Source organism: Nicotiana tabacum, chromosome 3 (genome assembly GCF_000715075.1).
Source record: "Nicotiana tabacum cultivar K326 chromosome 3, ASM71507v2, whole genome shotgun sequence".
In the NCBI taxonomy this organism is placed as follows: domain Eukaryota; kingdom Viridiplantae; phylum Streptophyta; class Magnoliopsida; order Solanales; family Solanaceae; genus Nicotiana; species Nicotiana tabacum.
Genome location: NC_134082.1, coordinates 129,046,970 through 129,059,307, shown reverse-complemented (window position 1 = coordinate 129,059,307; position 12,338 = coordinate 129,046,970). Strand labels below are relative to the sequence as shown.

Below are 12,338 nucleotides of genomic sequence, written 5' to 3'. Positions count from 1 at the left end.
AATAGTCACTTTTTCACTGAAGGAAACAGATTGCACCTTCTCAGAAACAATGATATAAAGTGTACATAGAAAAGGTGTACAAAGCCCTTTTAAGTCATCAGCTATCAACAAACGGCATACAAGAGAAAGAACCTTCACATTGAACCACCATCTATGAAAAGCTATTAATTGTCAAAGTTGTGGCGACACATTTGATTAATGCCATCACAGAAGAGAGACCAAAAGTACCAGTTACTATTATGATTACGAGAGAAAAAAACAATGGATCAATAGGACATTCAGCTCATACAACATTTACAGATGTTCAAAAGTATGCTTACAAACTTCATGAAGAGCTCCATATAAACTTTATATAAAGATCATAAGAAAATGGTAGGTCCCAACTCCTAAGTTGTGAACTCATGATAAACAAGAGAAATTCAATGATCTAAAAGCCCTCATAAATTATGGAACACTATCATCCATCAACATCTAACTAGTATGATTGGCCTTCTTATCACGAGCTTCAAGTTTAGCCAGACCAAGCTCCTCTTCTAGCTTGGTCTAAGCTTTTACCAAGTTAGTAGGGAACTTCTTCTTCACTGTCCTACTCATCCCTTTTGCTTCTTTCAACTTTGATCTCTGCACCAACCCTTCCACCAAATACTTTAGTGTACTGAAATCCGAAATCTTGTGAACTCTCACACTCTCCTTGAAAACTTTATACCCTGTCTCAAACCGTCCCTTCTTACACAAATAAAAGTTCAAAGTCCTAAAAGTTGCTGCATTTGGATTGCACCTGTTTGACTCCAAATCTTCATAAACCTTCTACGCCTCATCGATCAATCTATTCTCACAATAATAAGTCATCAAGTAATTGTAGCTAATCGTGTCAGGTTTTAACCCTGCACCACTCATATTGGCCCAAGTAAAGATTAGTTTTGAAGAATGACAAAGAAACTCAGACATGAACTAGGTCCATCCTAGTAGAGCACAGATATGGACAGACTTAAGCATGTGAGATGCACGTGAAGGAGATAAACTTACATTGAAAGAAGTAATATCTCTTGATCCTGATCGAAAAGGTTGCATATTGGAGAAGGATAAGGACTTCTTACTCAAAAAAAACACGCCTTAAGAGAAGGATGGAGTTAGAGGTTGAGATCAACTAGAACTCTTCCACCAAGGAAGAGTAGCATCAGAATTCTAGTCAATCTCTATTTACTAACTCTATAAATATTAGTGTTGTTCTCTTTTACAGGTAACACACATAAGCAGAAGTTAAACGTGAATTGAGAGCAAAATAGCAAGGCAATTTTGCAAGCAATTTGCGTATGATTCAAGCGTGCAAACCTGAGTGTCTATCTTTTATTCTAGTTCAATTGTAGTAGGTGTTTCATATTGTACCTTTCAGTTTTATTTAGAAGCAATTGTATTAGGTACTCAGAGTTTTTCAAGTTAGTGTTAACTTGAAGTTGTCGCAATAGTTGAGGCTATGTGCTACAACGGGATTAGAGTTAGTCCTAGGTTTACAAAAGAGTTTTTGTAAATGCAGTTTTTGGCTCAGTGATTTTAATAGAAGTTTGGGAAAATCCTACTGGAAAGTAGGTCGCGAGTTTTTCACCTTTTGAGCCAGGTATTTTCTACGTAAAATACTTGTGTTCTTTACTTTCCGTATTTACTATTCCGCAATAGTAGTATAAGGAACAAATAGACGAACCAAGTACTTCTAGAATCAGGTTAAGCGAAAAATTAGACACCACACAAATCACCCCCCCTCTTGTGTGGTATTGAAGTATAAAACAACAATTGGTATCAGAGCAGGTTATCCTTAAAGAGGCTAACACCTTAGGAATAGATCAAGATGAGTGCACCACCTGGAAAGTGGGAAGGACATTCCACTGCTAGGCCTCCACTCTTCAATGGCCAATACTACTCCTGGTGGAAAAATAGGATGAGAGATCACATCATCGGAGAGGATTATGAACTATGGGACATTGTTACTGATGGTCCCTTGGCTACCATGAAGAAGAATGTTGAAGGAGTGGATGTACCAAAGACAAGAGCTGACTACAATGCTGAGGACTTGAAGAAATGGGAAAAGAATGCTAAGGCTAAGAAATGGCTTGTGTGTGGACTTGGTCTAGATGAGTACAGTAGAATTCAAAGTTGTACTACTGCTAAGAAAATTTAACACACTTTACAAGTGGCTCACGAAGGAACTCCTCAAGTGAAGAGATCAAGAGGAACACTATTGTACTCTCAATATGAGAATTTCACCATAAAGGAAGGATAAACCATCTAAGATATGTATACAAAGTTTACAACACTAGCAAATGAACTTAAGTCTCTTGGAAGGATTATCCTTGAAGAAGACAAGGTTGAGAAAATTCTGACAAGGGTTTTGCCTGTTACTTGGGAAAGCAAAATCACTGCTATTCGAGAATCAAAGAACATTGCCACTCTCTAGAGGAGGATGAAATGGCTATGACCACGAGGGATTTCAAGAAGTATCTAATGATAGGAAAGGGTTCTTCAAGAGGTGCAACTTACAACAAACCAAGGGTCCGTGAAAAACATACCAACGAGGGCTATTACAAATTTGGTAATATGGAACACATAATCAAAAACTGTCCTTAATGGGAAATTGAATGGAAGAAGGAAAGAGCTGAACGAAGAAATAACAAGAAGGAGCAGTTTCATCGCAAGAAGAACAAAGGATAAACAAAGGCTATAGTTGTTGTTTAGGGAGAGAGCTCAGATGAGGATTCAGAAGATGAAGATGGAGATGAACAAGCACTTATGGCCATTGGAGAATCTGATGAGGAACCAAAGGTAAGTGTGATTCATCTCAAAGACAATATTAAATTTTTGTCTAAAGAAAGTCTATCTGAGGTACTGCTAGATTTCATTGATGAATTTGAGGTCATAAACAATGAAAAGGAACAATTGTCTAAGGAATGTGTAATCTTGAAAGCTAAGTGCAAAAATCTAGAACTTTGGGTTAGCAAAAGTGATAGCAAAAATACTGAGTTGAAGAACCAGGTTTTTGAACTCGATTCCACTATGCTAGAGCTTAGATCTAAAAATTTAAAACTGAAATTAGGAACAGGTAAAAAGAAAACTGATCATAAACATCTCACCTTAGAAGAAAATCTAGGAAAAATGAAGGATGAGTTGTACAAAAAGGATGAGCAGATAAGAGCCCTAAAAGAAGATCTAAGCAAGGTTAAGCATGAACTAGACAGAACTTGTAAATGGAATAAGACCTCTGATGCACTATCATGGCTATAAGAACACCACAGTAGCAATAAGAGAGGACTTGGCTATAGGACCCCTGCACCTAAGTGGGATCCCAAAAGCAAGTACATTATACTTCTTGAGAACAAGATCTGCACACACTGTGGTAAGATTGGTCACTACAAAAGTGAATGTAATACAAAAGAAAAGGCCAGTCAAAAGAACAAAACTTTTGTTCAAGGGAAAAATAGGCTGTTAGGATGGGCTAAAAAGAATTTAATTCACCCTTTTGCCTATAGAAATGGACCTAAACTAGATTGGGTTCCTAAGATAAACCCCTGAGTTCCTTTTGCAGGTCCAAGTGAAGGGGAGCAGCCAAATATGGTACATGGATAGTGGCTGCTCAAAGCATATGATTGGAAGTAAGAACCAGTTCCTTTTACTTGAGGACCTAAAAGGAGGTAATGTCTCCTTTGGAAATGGTAAGAAAGGTGAGATCATGGGGATTGGAAATGTAGGTAAGACAGACTCACACTCCATTGAGAATGTCTACTTGATAGATGACTTGAAATATAGCCTAATCAGTGTATCATAACTATGTGACAGAGGTAACTTGGTAGCATTCTCCTCTACCAAATGTTTTGTGATAAATCTTACCACTGACAAGATTGTTTTGCAGGGAAAAGGAGTAAATAATATATACATTGTAGATCTGTCCTCTCTTTCAGAAAATGAACTCACTTGCTTAAGTGTGTTGGACAATGATCCCCTCGTTTGGCACAAAAGACTTGGACATGCAAGTCTAAGTCAACTAAACAAATTAGTCTCCAAGGACTTGGTAATAGGGCTTCCTAACATCACGTTTAAGGAAGACAAAGTTTGTGAGACTTGTGCAAGGGGGAAGCAGGTAAGATCCTCTTTTAAATGCAAGAAAGTGGTAAGCACGACCAGGTCAATGGAACTAGTTCATATGAATCTCTGTGGTCTAATGAGAACATTACAGATGTGGTAAAAAATATGTAATGGTGCTTGTTGATGATTACTCTAGGTTTACTTGGACATTGTTTTTAACATCTAAGGATGAAGCATTTGACATGTTTACTTCTTTTGTTAGAAAAACTCAGAAACAACTAGGTAATCAACTTGCACCAATTAGGTCTGACCATGGAACTGAATTTGAAAATGCTAAGTTTGCTGAATTTTGTGATGAGCATGGCATAGATCATAATTTTTCTGCCCCTAGGACTCCACAACAAAATGGAGTAGTTGAAATAAAGAATAGGACACTTGAAGATATGGCTAGGACTATGTTTCTTTCTAGTAAACTGCCCCATTACTTCTGAGCAAAAGCTGTAAACACTGCATGTTACATCATTAATAGGTGCATGACTAGACCTCTTGTAGAGAAGACTCCCTATGAGTTACCTAAAGGGAGAAAACCAAATATATCCCATTTTAGGGCATTTGGATGTAAGTGCTTTATGCACAACAATGGAAAGGACTCCTAGGTAAGTTTGATCCCAGAAGTGATGAGGGAGTATTCTTGGGATATTCTTCATATAGCAAAGCATATAAAGTGTACAACAAAAGAGCTGTGTGTAGAAGAAAGTATACATATAGTTTTTAATGAAACTAACATTCTTTTTGAGAGATAAGAACATGAAGATGAAGCTTTTGGGCCGGTAAAAGGTTTAAATGAAGTCAAAGCCCAAGCTGAAGCTGCACCAGAAGAAGGAATAGGTGATGGAACAGGTTCTTCCATCCAGGGCAACCTGACAGGAGGAACTGAACAAAGAAGAACTGAATCTAATTCCCAAATAGAACCTGTCCATGAGCATGTTCCTCAGCAACAGAACATGGGAGAAACATCAAACAGAAACCAGTTGGTTGTGAAACCTTACAAGTATCAAAGTTCTCATCCCATTGAGAACATAATTACTGATCCAAATTTTGGAATTAAAACTAGATCTCAATTAAAGAATGTATGTGCTTTTGATGCTTTCCTATCTCTTATTGAACCTAAAGATGTTGTTGATGCTTTGCAGGATGCATACTGGGTAAATGCAATGCAAGATGAACTCAATCAGTTTGAAAGGAGTCAAGTTTGGCACTGGTTCCAAGACCCAAGGACAGATCAGTAATTGTCACTAAATAGGTCTTCAAAAAACAAACTTGATGAAGATGGAACTGTTACAAGGAACAAGGCAAGGTTGGTGGTTCAAGGTTATAGCCAAGAGTAAGGCATAGACTATGATGAGACCTTTGCTCTAGTTACAATGTTGGAAACAATAAGACTCATCATAGCCTTTGTTGCATACATGGAATTTACTTTTCACCGGATGGATGTCAAGAGTTCCTTCCTAAATGGATACTTAAAAGAAGAAGTATTTGTCAAACAACCTCCAGGGTTTGAAAGCAAGGAGTGTTCGGGTCATATATACAAACTAGACAAGGCACTCTATGGACTCAACCAGGCTTCTAGAGCATGGTATGAACGACTATCCAAATTCTTGCTTGAACATAGCTACAAGAGAGGTAAAATTGATAGCACTCTATTCTTGAGGGAAAAAGGTAAGGATCTTCTTGTAGTACAAATATATGTTGATGACATAATTTTTAGGGCAACCACTGAAAAACTAAGTAAGGAATTTGCTAAAATTATGGGGAGTGAATTTGAAATGAGTGTGATGGGTGAGCTTAATTTCTTCTTAGGCTTACAAATTAAACAAAACTCAAATGGAACTATGATCCATCAGCAGAAATATGCAAAAGAGTTGATTAAGAAGTTTTAAAAAATAGAATCAAAGGAAATAGACACTCCTATTGCAACAATCACAAAATTGGACATAGATGTACCTGGTTCATCTGTTGATCAGAAGTTGTATAGGGGTATGATTGGTTCACTTTTGTATCTTACTGCTAGCAGACCTGACATTATTTTTAGTGTAGGGCTTTGTGCTCGATTTCAAGAAAATCCAAAGGAATCCCACTTGACTGCTGTTAAGAGAATACTGAGATACTTGAAAGGCACTACTGACCTTTGCCTTTGGTATCCAAAAGGTAGTAACTTTAACCTAGTGGGATATGCTGATGCTGACTATGCAGATTTCCTTGTGGATAAGAAGAGCACCTCAGGTATGGCACACTTCCTTGGTTCATGTCTTGTGTCTTGGGCTACTAAAAAGCAAAATTCAGTTGCTTTATCTACTGCTGAAGCTGAGTATGTTGTTGCTGCTTCCTGTTGTACTCAATTGTTGTGGATCAAACAACAGTTGATGGATTTTGGAATTGAAGTTGGTTGCATTCCTATTTTCTGTGATAACACTAGTGCTATTAGTATGACTAAGAACCCGGTTCATCATAAGATACCTAAGCACATAGATGTTAGACACCATTTCTTGAGGGACAACTATGAGAAAGGACTGATCACTATAGAATTTGGTACTATTGATAAATAGATTGCTGACATCTTTACAAAAGCACTGAGTAGAGAAAGCTTTGAAAGGAACATATTAAAACTAGAGATGATTAAGATCACCTAATGGAACCAGTTCAGAATGCACAATGAAAAAAAAATGATTTTTTTGGTTAGGAAATTTAGAACTTGTATAAATAACTAGATTAATCTTTGCTCAGTCTCATACTGTAAATAGTATACTCTTGTGCCATGTATTGATATGACTCACTGATCTCTAACAAAATTTATTTTATTTTGGCAAATTAAGGCATGATCAAGAGGATTCTTAGTGAAGAACCTAGTTCATCTGAATAACGAGGTATGTTTATACACTTTGAACAATTAGAAATAATAATATTTAATTCATGAGCAGAGTCCTACCTATGTTCAGAAACTTCAAAAACCTATCCTTTTTAGTTTGAACCAGTTCTGTTTCAGTTAGACTCCTCACCGTATTAAAATGCCTAGATTCTAGGGAAGATTAATCGCCTATTCAACCTGAAATTTCATAGTGATTGGACTTCTAATTGACTACAAAAGCTATTGTTGGACATTAATTAACATTCTCCTCTTAAAATCCATCATCATCATCACTGCCACTCCCATAATTCTCAAAACCGTCAAAAAAATTTCCATTCTCTACTTTTCTCTCTTCTAACACTCTAATCAATAATTTCTCCCTGAATTAACGAAGATGACCAACCCCCAAGATAACCCCGGAACACCTCCACCACCTACCCCCTCCGATTCCTCTACTACTCCTCCACCCAGCATAACCCCCAACCTAGGTGAAGGCGAGTGAAGATGCTTGCTCGCAAAAATGTGGCTATAGGTGCGCTTTCAAGAAAACTAAATTCAAAATTAAAGGCTAGTCAAGCCCAAGATTCTAAAAATTCTGATGATTCTTTCAAGTCTACGAGTGAGGGAAAAGAACTAGGTCTTCTGATCAGGCAACATCTGTGCAAAATCCCCCTTCTGAGGTATGTTCTGTTGTAGTTGAAAATTTGGAAAATCATTTTGTTTTGGTTGGGTTTGTTGTGAATGTGGAAATGACTGAGTCAAGAAGGAGAAGAGGTAAAAATATAAAAGGAAAAGAAACTGAGAATGAGGTTGTTTGTAATGATGTGAGGGGAAAAGGGAAAGAAGTGGATGATTCCTCACCCACCTCTAAAGCGGTTAAACTGGCTATCTGTGGAGCTGAGCCAGAAAAGGTGATAGAGAGTAGCAAGAAAACAGAGGGAAATGGTTTAGGGGAAGCTGCTGAAGGGCTTGTGAATCTAAGTTCACATGCAGATGAACCTGGTTTATCTATTGAGAAAACCCTAGCAGATCTTCTGAAGAAGGTTGGTGCAAGCTATAACCCCAAGAAAAAGAGAACTCCAACACCAAAAGTTCCTAGCACTGCAAGAACCTTCAAGAAAAGGAAGGCTGCTTCTCCAACAACTATTTATATTCCTCTACCAAAAAGAAGGGCCACAAGAAGTAAGTTAAAGCAGAGTGAGGATGAGTTGCAAAAAGCTATGGAAGAAAGTAAGACGAAAAGAATAGACTAAAGGAAAGCTAAGGTGGCAGAGCCTGTTGAGGTGTTGATGTGGATGAGATGGACCCGGTTCATCAAGGTGAACATGTGATTGTGGAGGTGGAGTTTTAGACCCCTAAGCCCAAGAAGACTAAGACTTCCTCAAAGAAGTCTTCATCTGTATCCAAGTCTACTGAACCCTCTTTTTGGCTAAAAGAACAAGGTCTGTTGTGAAAGCCAAGCAAGTCAAGATTACCGAGGAAGAAGATTGGAGTGGTGAAGAAGAGGGTGAATCTGACAATGAACAAGATAAGCTGGCCAAGTTTGGCAAACGAACCATCTTGGCAAACGAGCCAAGTTTGGAAAATGAACCATCTTGAGGGGTAGACTTTTGAAGGATTTGGAGGAACCAGGGATGGTTCGACTGGTTGATGCTCTAGTTGTTCAGGGATGGAAGGACATGGTCCTTCAGTTGGATGGCAGGATCATGATAAATGAGATTATTGAGTTCATGGCCAATGCAGAGGTCAAGGATAGCAGAGTTACTAGCTAGGTGAAAGGGGTTCAAGTGACTTTTGATGCAAAAGAGCTGGGTGAAATCCTTGACATTCCTTCTGAAGGATATGATGACTACACAAGGCAAAAATGGACTAGTTTAGACTCCCTTCCTACTGCCCTTGCCATTACTAGAAAGTTCTGTGATGTCACAGAAGTGAATGAGCCCATGGTAGTGTGTAAGAGTGAAATGAAGCCATGCCACAAAGTCCTGTTTGAATTTGTCAACAAGTGTTTGCTACCTAGGCAGGAAAGAAGACACATTGCTAAATACATGGATTTGATTTTGATGGAGTGTCTTGAAAGTGGGCGACAGATCAACTAGCATGCATTTATGATCAAGCTACTTGATAGGGTTATTAAAGGATCCAAGGCCCATGCCACTCCTTATGGTTTTATTCTCACTACTGTTCTTGCTCGTTGTAAGGTGCCACTGAAGAAGTGGGAGATGGCCACATACAAAGACCATTTTGGAATCAATACGTTGATTGCTTGTGATTATGAGGTCAATGCCATTCCAAATGAACCTGGTTCATCTAAAAAGACACTTATCAGTAGCAATGTCAGAGCTCTATTATAAGAGAGTGGGGCTAAAGATGCTGAGAAGCTAGGCTAAAGACTCGTTTGGCAGAGGTTGAATCTGAGAGAGATGCTCTCGGAATTGAGCTCACAAAGGAAAAGGAGAAGAATGATGGCATTCTTCAAGACATGCTGCACCTTCTCCAAGCCAAAACCCAACCCTCTAGTTCTTCCAACCCTTAATTTCTTTAGCCTTAATTTCTTGAACCTTGTCCAGACCTTTCAGTGACCCAGATTAGGGTTTTTTTTCTTGTTTTGCTCATGTTTTCACTGTTTTTGTTTCTTTTTGGGATTGTGGCAGAATCATATTCTCTATCAATGAAGTTTGCTATTTTTGCTCTTGATGACTATTTATTTTTTCTTGATAGTTTGAATATGTGTAATTTATTACTGATGAGTAGTCCATGAATGCATTTGCAGTTGCCTCAGTAGCCATGAGTTATTTTTAAAATTTGGGAATCACACTTTGTTTATGCAACTTTTTGATGATGCCAAAAGGGGAAAAGATATTTTGTTTTATATTCTTAATAGTGATGTTTATAACCTAATGAATCTGGTCCTTGATAATAAGTGAAAAATTTCTAACTTTGCATTAATGTTGAGCTGAGTTCTGGCAGGGCCTACTATATGAAAAGCACAGAGTTTGTCATCATTAAAAAGGGGGAATTTGTTGGCCTAAGTAAAGGTTAGTTTTGAAGACTGACAAAGGAACTCAGACATGAACCAGATCCATCCTAGTAGAGCAAAGATATGGATAGACTTAAGCATGTGAGATGCACGTGAAGGAGATAAACTTATCTTGAAAGAAGTAATATCTCTTGGTCCTGATCGAAAAGGTTGCATATTGGAGAACGAGAAGGACGCCTTACTCAAAGAGAATACGGTTTAAGTGAAGGATGGAGTTAGAGGTTGAGATCAATTAGAACTCTTCTACCAAGGAAGAGTAGCATCAGAATTCTAGTCAATCTCTATTTACTAATTCTATAAATATCAGCGTTGTTCTCTTTTACAGGTAACGCGCATAAGCAGAAGTTAAACATGAATTGAGAGCAAAACAACAAGGCAATTTTGCAAGCAATTTGTGTGTGATTCAAGCGTGCAAACTTGAAGCTACTTGAACTAGATAGAAGAACCAGTTCCAAGTGTCTGTCTTTTATTCTAGTTCAATTGTAGTAGGTATTTTCATATTGTACCTTTCAACTTTATCTAGAAGCAATTGTATTAGGTACTCAGAGTTTTTCAAGTTAGAGTTAACTTGAAGTTGTCGCAACAATTGAGGCTGTGTGCTACAACGGGATTAGAGTTAGTCCTAGGTTTACAAAAGAGTTTTTGTAAATGCAGTTTTTAGCTCAGTGATTTTAGTGGAGAGTTTGGGAAAATCCTAATGGAAAGTAGGTCGTGATTTTTTTTACCTTTTGAGTCAGTTAATTTCCATGTAAAATCTTTGTGTTCTTTAATTTCTGTACATATTATTCTGCAACAGTAGTTGTTGGAACACATAGAAGAACTAGGTCCTTCTAGAATTAGGTTAAGCGAAAAATTAGACACCACACAAATCATCCCCCCTCTTGTGTGGTATTGAAGTATAAAACAACAACTCATTTCCTCAATTAATGCTTTCACGCCCTCCGGATCACCACCCTGAATGTTCATAGTCTTTACATTGTATGCACCAACATCTGGTCCACACCCTCTGTTCACCATCTCATTCAAAACTCTTTTTGCCTCATCGTTCTTCCCGTTCTTATAAAACGAGTGCAGTATAGTAGTGAAAGTAACAGTAGTAATCTCCAGGTCTTTCTCTTCCTTCTTCTTAAGCATTTCCATTGCCATTTCTGGTGATCCATTTTCACAATATGACCTAATTAATATACCATATGAGACTTTATCGGGCAAAATACATACTTTACCGGAATTTCATCAAACAGCTGAGGGAAATGATCATACTGTTTTGCGTGCATGCAAGCTGATAAAAGCACATTGAAGGAAATTGTTGATCTGGGGGTGCCTAAATCATCCATGTCATGATAAATATTAAGCATGTGATCGAACATTTCGACGACTCCATATGAACGAATTATGGATGAAAGAAAAGGCTCTTGAGTAATTTGTGAGCTATTCTTGTGAAAGTCGACGAAACTTTCAATGTCGGAGAAATGGTAGGGTTTAGTGAGGTGCTTGACTGTGTATTCTTGAGCATAGCGGGAGGACTAAGGGGAAATATAACGGTCGAAAACGGAAGAGTAAATCTCTAGGGCTTTGTCAGGGTCGTGCTCGGCTTTGAGCTTTGATTTAGCTTTGGAGATAGAGATGGTGGTGCTGGAAGCTGACGAAACAGCGGCCACAACGGTTGAGAGGTGGCATGCCTAGCGCAAAGTGACGGAAAAAGACATTTGTTCTAGGGTTTAGTGGGGTCAGGGATGAGTTTTGATATGCCACTCAAGAGTGAAAATGGAGTAGGGCTTAAGGAGACGTTCTAAGGTTTTGACGTTGACTGGGTGAAAATGGAGTAGGTTTTGATGCTCAAGTTTCTACACGAGTAGAGGATAGGCTTTGATTCGTTAATGTTAAAGGTCTGATTTGTCCTTCTACTATCATAAATAGGACTTACTTATCCCCCGTTTGAGTTTCTTATCAAACATATCCCCCTCCCCCTCCCCCATTAAACATTAGTTGCACATTTATCCTCTACCCGTTAAAAACACCCTCCCAAATGTTTAAGGAGCACGTGGCATCCTCTTATTGGACCAACTGACCTGCCCCAAATTTTAATTAAAACTCGCCGACCCAACCAATTAAGTTAGACCCATCGGTACAATTTAGTCCATTTTCCCATCGCTATTTTCATCTCCCTCAGAATGAAATGACCTATGGTTCATGCACCCATTACAATCAATTCCTTCCACATGCTTTCTTCTACAACTGCAGTTAAAGGTAATTGCTTTCTTCAAGTAACTGTTTGTTTAAGCTGTTATATGTATTTTTCTTACTTATGTTTGCCGCGAATTA

General features: G+C 38.2%; 1 pseudogene; it reads right to left on the bottom strand.

Annotated features, from left to right (window-relative positions):
- Positions 1 to 471: 471 nt before the first annotated feature.
- On the bottom strand, positions 472 to 11,722 carry LOC107818019 (small ribosomal subunit protein mL103 (rPPR7)-like; annotated as a pseudogene).
- Positions 11,723 to 12,338: the final 616 nt, after the last annotated feature.